Source organism: Oryctolagus cuniculus, chromosome 7 (genome assembly GCF_964237555.1).
Source record: "Oryctolagus cuniculus chromosome 7, mOryCun1.1, whole genome shotgun sequence".
Taxonomy (NCBI): domain Eukaryota; kingdom Metazoa; phylum Chordata; class Mammalia; order Lagomorpha; family Leporidae; genus Oryctolagus; species Oryctolagus cuniculus.
This window is the reverse complement of record NC_091438.1, coordinates 130,103,252-130,109,983: the sequence shown is the minus strand read 5'-3', so window position 1 is coordinate 130,109,983 and position 6,732 is coordinate 130,103,252. Positions and strand designations below refer to the sequence as shown.

Below are 6,732 nucleotides of genomic sequence, written 5' to 3'. Positions count from 1 at the left end.
TTCCTGTATGTTCCGGCAAACTTTGCACTGATGCTGTTTAGACGGCATCAACTCAGCAAGTGAGTGAGAGCAGCTCTGTGTAACTGGCTGATGTCCTCTGCCGTAGGAGAACTCCCCACGCTGCACTGCCCTAGATTCGCTTTTGGCTCCTGCTTGGATCTCAGGTGCCCTGAGCTGAGATACTGAGATACTGAGTCCTCTTGGCTCAGATCTTGCCCCTTCCCCCACTTCCATTTGCATTCCTTACTCCTTTGCTCACTCAAGGAATCCACGCCAATGTGTTTTCTAAAGGATGTCCTCACAATGTGCTTGTCTATAAAATACGCATGGGATGGGCGTTGTGGGACACCAGCTACTCTGATGCCAGGCCAGTTTGTTGCTAATGCATCCTGGGAGACGGCAGATGATGGCTCGGGTCCTTGGGCTCCTGCCACCCATGTAGGAGGCCCCGATGGCATTCTGGGCCTGGTTCTGTCCTGGCTCTTGTTGGGCTCAGCCCTTGCTGTTGTGGGCATTTGGTGAATGAACCAGCTAATGGAAGATCTCTCTCTCTGTGTCTTTTTTTTTTTTCATTCTACCTTTCAAGTAGATTAACATAATAAAGATAAAAAAAAATAAGGTGTGGGTGCTGTCGTGTAGCAGGAAAGGCCCTGGCCTGAAGCGCCGGCATCCCATATGGGCGCCGGTTCAAGACCTGGCTGCTCCTCTTCCAATCCAGCTCTCTGCTGTGGCCTGGAAAAGCAGTAGAAGGTGGCCCAAGTCCTTGGGCCTCTGCATCCACTTTGGAGATCTGAAAAAAGCTCCTGGCTCCTGGCTTTGGATTGGCCCAGTTCCAGCCATTGTGGCCACTTGGGGAGTGAACCAGCAGATGGAAGACCTCTCTCTCTCTCTGCCTCTCTGTAACTCTGCTCAAGTAAATAAACCTTTAAAAATTTAAAACATGTATGCATTTTGGGGGGTAAGTCTATAAAAATGGGATTGTGCCCTGCCTTTCCTGGCCATCTGAGTGACTGCAGATACATCTGTCCCTTCTCACTGCTGCACAGCACTGCACGGCCAGCATTCAATAATACTCACATGGCTGATCCCCCAAACGGGAGGTCCGTCTCCACCACAGGCTGACAGAGTGGCGGAGAGGAGGGCATAGAAAGCCCCTTGGTTCTGAGGCAAACTTGCTGTTCAGTAATGCCTCTAGTCGCTACGATGTTCTTATTGCTCATAGGAGTACTTCAAGCTGTGTTGTTTCTATAGCAGTTAATGGTCAATTGCACAAGGGCTTGTTTCTCCCTCACCACGATGTAGCACACACATGCCAGTCATGGTCATTACCATTCATGTCCAGCGCTGGATCCAGGATGCAAGGCATGCGTTTTGTAAGGCCCCACGTCCTCCAGGAGCTCGCAGCCCAGGGTAAAGAGACAAAACAGGACAGGCGTTGGGACCCCAAGGGGCCAGCCATCAGCTCTGCTGGTGGGGAGCCGAGCAGCTTCCTGAGGGCAGAGCCTCCTGCACAGGGCTTTCAAGATCAACAGGAGCTCACCAGGCTAACAGCCGGGAGGGAGGAAGAAGTGGGATGGAGATGCTCCCAAGAGTGGGAGCATCACGCCCAGGAGCCAGGGAGCACAGGGCCGCTCACGCCCAGGAGCCAGGGAGCACAGGGCCGCTCACGCCCAGGAGCCAGGGAGCACAGGGCCGCTCACGCCCAGGAGCCAGGGAGCACAGGGCCGCTCACGCCCAGGAGCCAGGGAGCACAGGGCCGCTCACGCCCAGGAGCCAGGGAGCACAGGGCCGCTCACGCCCAGGAGCTAGGGAGCACAGGGCCGCTCAGCAGGCTGAGGCCGCACAATGGTTTTGCTGTGGCTGAGGCCAAGGGAGGAGAGGGAAGGGGAAAGAGGCAACAGCCGACGCCTGTGGAGTGCTAATCGTGTGCCAGGCACTGGGCTAAGGGCTGAAGAATGGGCTCTCCTTAAGCCGCTCCAGGAGAGCCCTGCTGCCATTCCTGTTCCACAGGAAGGGAGACAGAGGCCCAGAGAGCTTCCCAACTTGTCCGCCACTGGCACACGGTTTGCGGCGGAGCTACCCGGGACCCGAATCAGGCTGCCTGGGCTCGTCATCACAGCGCCAGCGCCGCCAGAGCATGATGGTGTCGCCTTCAGCCCTGCACTTGCAGGGGTGAGACTGCAGAAGGAGCACAGAGTCTCCCTCCATGCCTAAGGAGGGCCGAGGCAAAGGGCGACAGGAGGCCCTGCCACAGAGCCCGGGGCGGCTGGGTGAACACGCACGACCACAGGCGAGCAGAGGGTGTGCGTGTGGCCAGTGCGGCGGAGGGTCCCTGTGTGATGTGCCCGAGTGTGGGGTGCACATATCTGTGCCGTCGTGTAGGGCCCATGTGCCTTTGTCTTTGTGAGATTAGGCGACCGTGTGTGTATGTGTATCCACATGTGTGTATGTGTGTACGTGTGTACGTGTGTGTGTGTGTATGTGTGTGTGTATGTGTGTGAAGCTTTGGCTGGGCCTGTGCTGCACATGTGCTCCTAGGGGTGTGAATGTGGGCCTCAGTGTTCCTGCCTCCATGAGGCCCCAGGGAAGCTGTCAGAGCCTATCAGCCTCGCCTGGCGTGAGGGGCCTGCTCTTGGCTTCAGAAGCGAGATGGGCAGACATCAAAGGCAGCCCGGGCCCAGGCCTAGTGGGGCAGAATAATTTAATGAGGATCCAGGAGGGAGGCTCTAGCTGGCGGGGGTGGGAATGGGTGCCAGTTTGTGCCCGGGGCAGCTCCCAGGGCCCACAGCCCAGCACCTGGGGGCTGCATGTGTGTTGTGGAGGGGAATGGACCATGCAGGGTACCTGGCCATGACTGCCTCCTGCCCTGTGCAGTGGGAGAACCATCTCAGCCCCTCCCCGACACCAGCATCGTCCCCAGGTTTCCCAGGGAACTTTCCACAAGACAGAACGCAGTGCAGGCCTGTAGGTCGACACTGAGTCTAAATCCCCTGTAACACAGAGGAGAGGCTGAGACCCAGAGAGGGGCAGGGAATTCCCCGACGTCACCCAGCGAGCCAGAGCGTCTGAATCCAAGTGCAGCAACTTTTCCCCTCTCCACATTGTTTGGCCAGGACCGACCCCTAGCAGATTGCAAGGTGGTTTTGGAGTGGCCTCCCCTCCCCAACCCTCCCAGATTGGAGGCTGCTTCCCTGGGGTCCACCCCCGGGAGGGTTTTGTAGGCAGCCTGGGAAGCACCTCTTCTCTCCCTGGACCCAGGAGCATGCCCGTGTGCATGGATGCAGGGTGTGCTTTTGTGCAGGCCTCGGATTAGAGTGAGAAACGTGGAGTCCAATCTGGTCAGCTTTTCCATCCAACATGCAGGTGGCCAGAGGGGGTTGGAGGTCAGAGAAGTGGAGGGGAGAAGATTGAGAGTTGTGTTAGGACAGAGTGGCCACGGCCAGGACACAGCAAAACGCTGTCCTTGTCTTCCTGGGTTTGGGCAGCACACACACAGCCCCATCATCTCCAGTGAGCTTGGGTGAGGTCGCTGAGCCTCCTGGGAAGCTCCTGTGACAAATGTCATTCACGGTAGGAACTTCCCATGCATCCCTGACCTACAGGGTCAGGCCCCAGCTCCTTGGATCCCCACACAATTCTGGAGTCCAAAACCTGGGGTTGCATCCCATCTGAACCGAGCCCCAAATTGTTTTTTTTTTCTTTCTTTCTCCAGCTTCAACAAGACTGACAAATATTCTATTTTTTAAAAAGATTTATTTATTTTATTTGAAAGGCAGAGTTAGAGAGAGGCAGAGGCAGAGAGAGTGAGGTCTTCCATCTGCTGGTTCACTCCCCAGATGACTGCAATGGCTGGAACTGTGCTGATCCGAAGCCAGGAGCCAGGAGCTTCTTCCAGGTCTCCCACACAGGTGCAGGGGCCCAAGCACTTGGGCCATCTTCCACTGCTTTCCCAGGACATAGCAGAGAGCTGGATCAGAAGTGGAGCAGCCAGGACTTGAACCAATGCCCATAGGGGATGTTGACACTATGCCAGAGTGCCGGCCCCGACAAGTGTTCTCAAACACAAACATTTTAGTGAGGGCAGAGACTCCCGTTAGACACAGACCCATCACTCCCTATAGCCCGTACCCTTGCTCTTCACTCATCCACATCACCTGCCTCACATTGATGCCCTTTGCCCGTAATTTTGAGACCCTGAGGCCTTAGCTCCTGGAGAGGCAGGCTTGTGTATTTTATGTCACAAGCTAGCACACAGTAGGTACCCGGGAAGCATTTGTTGAATGACAGACTACCGGCCTCATCTCCATCCCGGCAGCCCACAGAGCCATGTTCTGTGTTCCCTGAAACGCCTTTCCCTCTACTAGGAGCGCTCCCTGGTGAACTCCCACTCGCTGCTAATGACGCAGGTGAAGTGGCCCCCCGCCTGGTCCTGTGGGGCTGCTCCTTACCCGGTGTTCGTCTGCTAGAAGACTGACCTCTGTTTTGGCGTGCATGTGCGTTCAGCATTCCAGTCACTGAGAAAGGTCTAATTGGCTTAATGGACCCATCTCAAGGTGTCATTCAGAAGCCTGAGTTAGCTGGCTCACCAACTTTGGTAAATCTCATTAGCAGCTCTGTTGCTTTGCCCCTAAATCCTGGCACTTCAATCCTCATCTCCACTGGGTACAGGAAGAGGCCTCATGACTCAAGGTCTGGCCCAGGGAGGTGAGTCCCCCACAGGGCTCCGGGCAGAGGACACACATTAGCAAACAAGCCAGGACCAGCTCTACTGCCGTCCTGGCCCGGCCGCCCCTGGCCAATGACTCGGCACTTTCTGGGGCTACCTACTGAGCTTGGCCAAGGGGATGTGGGGCGAGTTGCCTGGGCTTGTGGGAGCTGCTGGCAGAGCACACTCCCCAGGGTTGCTGATGGCAGCGCCAGGTGGCACCCACGCAATGCCATGCTGATTCCACGGCACCCATCTTTGTTTTTTTTTTTTTTTTTTTTTTTTTTAAAGATTTATTTATTTGAAAGGCAGACTTACAGAAAGAGTGAGAGAAAGAGATCTTCCATCTGCTGGTTCACTCTCCCAAACGGCTTCAATGGCCAGGGCTGGGCTAGGCTGAAACCATGAGCCAGGAACTCCATCTGGGTCTCCCACGTGGTGGCAGGGGATCAAGGACTTGGGCCATCTTCCACTGCTTTCCCAGGTGTGCTAGCAAGGAGCTGGAGCAGAAGCAGAGCAGGCAGGACTTGAATGGTAGTCACATGGCTTGCCAGGGTGGCAGGTGGCAGCTTAACCTGCTGCGCCACAATGTGGGCTCCAGGGCACCTAACTTAAAGGCTCAGTGTGTAGCTCCCTGTCTGAGCTGTACAGGGCTCCTGATCAAGGCTAACTCAGCTCTTTGGCATTAGGAGAGAGGGCACACATCCGTGAGGAAAAGTGGGTGCATGTTACATGTGTGCGAGTACATACGTGAGGGTAAAGACTGTGTGTGAATAAGCATGCATGCATGTGCACTGTGTAAGCACATATACCTGTATTGTGTGATGAGTGCATGTTTGCCATGGTGCGTGTGCAGATACCCACAAAGCATGTATGTATGAAGTGTGAGAGACTGTGGGTACAAGTACATGTGAGTGCTCATGGATTTGTGTGTGTAAGAGTCTGTGGGTAAAGAGTGTGGTGTGGATGTGCATACCTGTTATTCTGTGCCACCATGAAGATGTAGAGTCTAGTGTTGTGTCTGCCACTCTGTAACCGTTGAAACCTTGAACAAATCCCTTCCCAGCTGTCTTCCTGCAAAATGGAACAGACAGGACGGGAGGGGGGGGGATCTCTTGAGCTCCCCTCTAGCTTTGATAGCCACTGGCTGGATGAGAGGTTGAGCACCGAGCGTCAGGGTGGTGCAGTGCGGAGGGCATGGGTCTGAATTGTGATGCCACACTGAACGGCTGGGTGGTTCCACATGGGCCCCTTCCCCTCTCTGGAGCTGTTTCCTCCTCTGCCCAGTGCAGCTAAGGATTCCCACAAGGCAGCATGTCGGGCTAGGAAACATTGTTTGCAAAGTGCTTAGCCTAGACTCTGGCTCAGTCCCCACCCTGTGAGGTGTGGGCCTGCGGGTGCGTTCACGTGCCTGACTGTGCAGGGTGGGCCAGAAAATAGGTTACTGCTCCAGATCGCTCTGGGGTTCCTGATTTGTCTGTGCCTCCCAAGTACCCCAGAGAGCCAGAATTGGGCAGACAGTCTCCCAACCACCTGCCCAGGCCCACATGGGCCTGCAGACTCCCTGCTGCCCCAGACGGGCTGTCACATGGGTGCAGTGGCCTGGAAAGGAGGATTGGTGTGGGCAGGAGACAGACTCCCAAATCCGATTAGTGCCCACCCCGCCATCCGGGGTATTAGAGACTAAACAGATTCTTCTTAAAGGGTCACCTGCCAGTGTGGATGGTGCCTGAGCCAGGCATGGGACCCCATGCTCATCTGGAATGAGGCCTCAAGATGGGGAGCCCGGAGCAGACACGGCCCTGACCTCAGAGAGCACCCAGCCTGCGGGAGAAGCAGGAGACCGGACTGCTAGTGGGCTTAGAGCCTTGGGCATGGAGAAGGAGGGGGGTGCCAAGGAGGATTTTCTAGAGGGGGGGCTTGAGGGACTGGTGGAGACTGAGGAGGGAAAGGAGAGACAGGGGCCTTCTTGGCAGGAAGTGGCGTGTGGGAGGAAGGGGGAGGCTGGAATGACAAGTGTGTGTGTG

At 55.9% G+C, this 6,732-nt stretch overlaps 1 long non-coding RNA gene across 1 annotated transcript; it reads right to left on the bottom strand.

Moving 5' to 3' along the window:
• Positions 1-3,736: 3,736 nt before the first annotated feature.
• On the bottom strand, positions 3,737-4,783 carry LOC138850325 (uncharacterized). Its single transcript, XR_011390040.1, has 2 exons — positions 4,449-4,783; positions 3,737-3,967 (listed from the first exon to the last, which is right to left on the bottom strand). It is a non-coding gene; the product is annotated as an uncharacterized lncRNA (long non-coding RNA).
• Between the last annotated feature and the right edge of the window lie 1,949 nt (positions 4,784-6,732).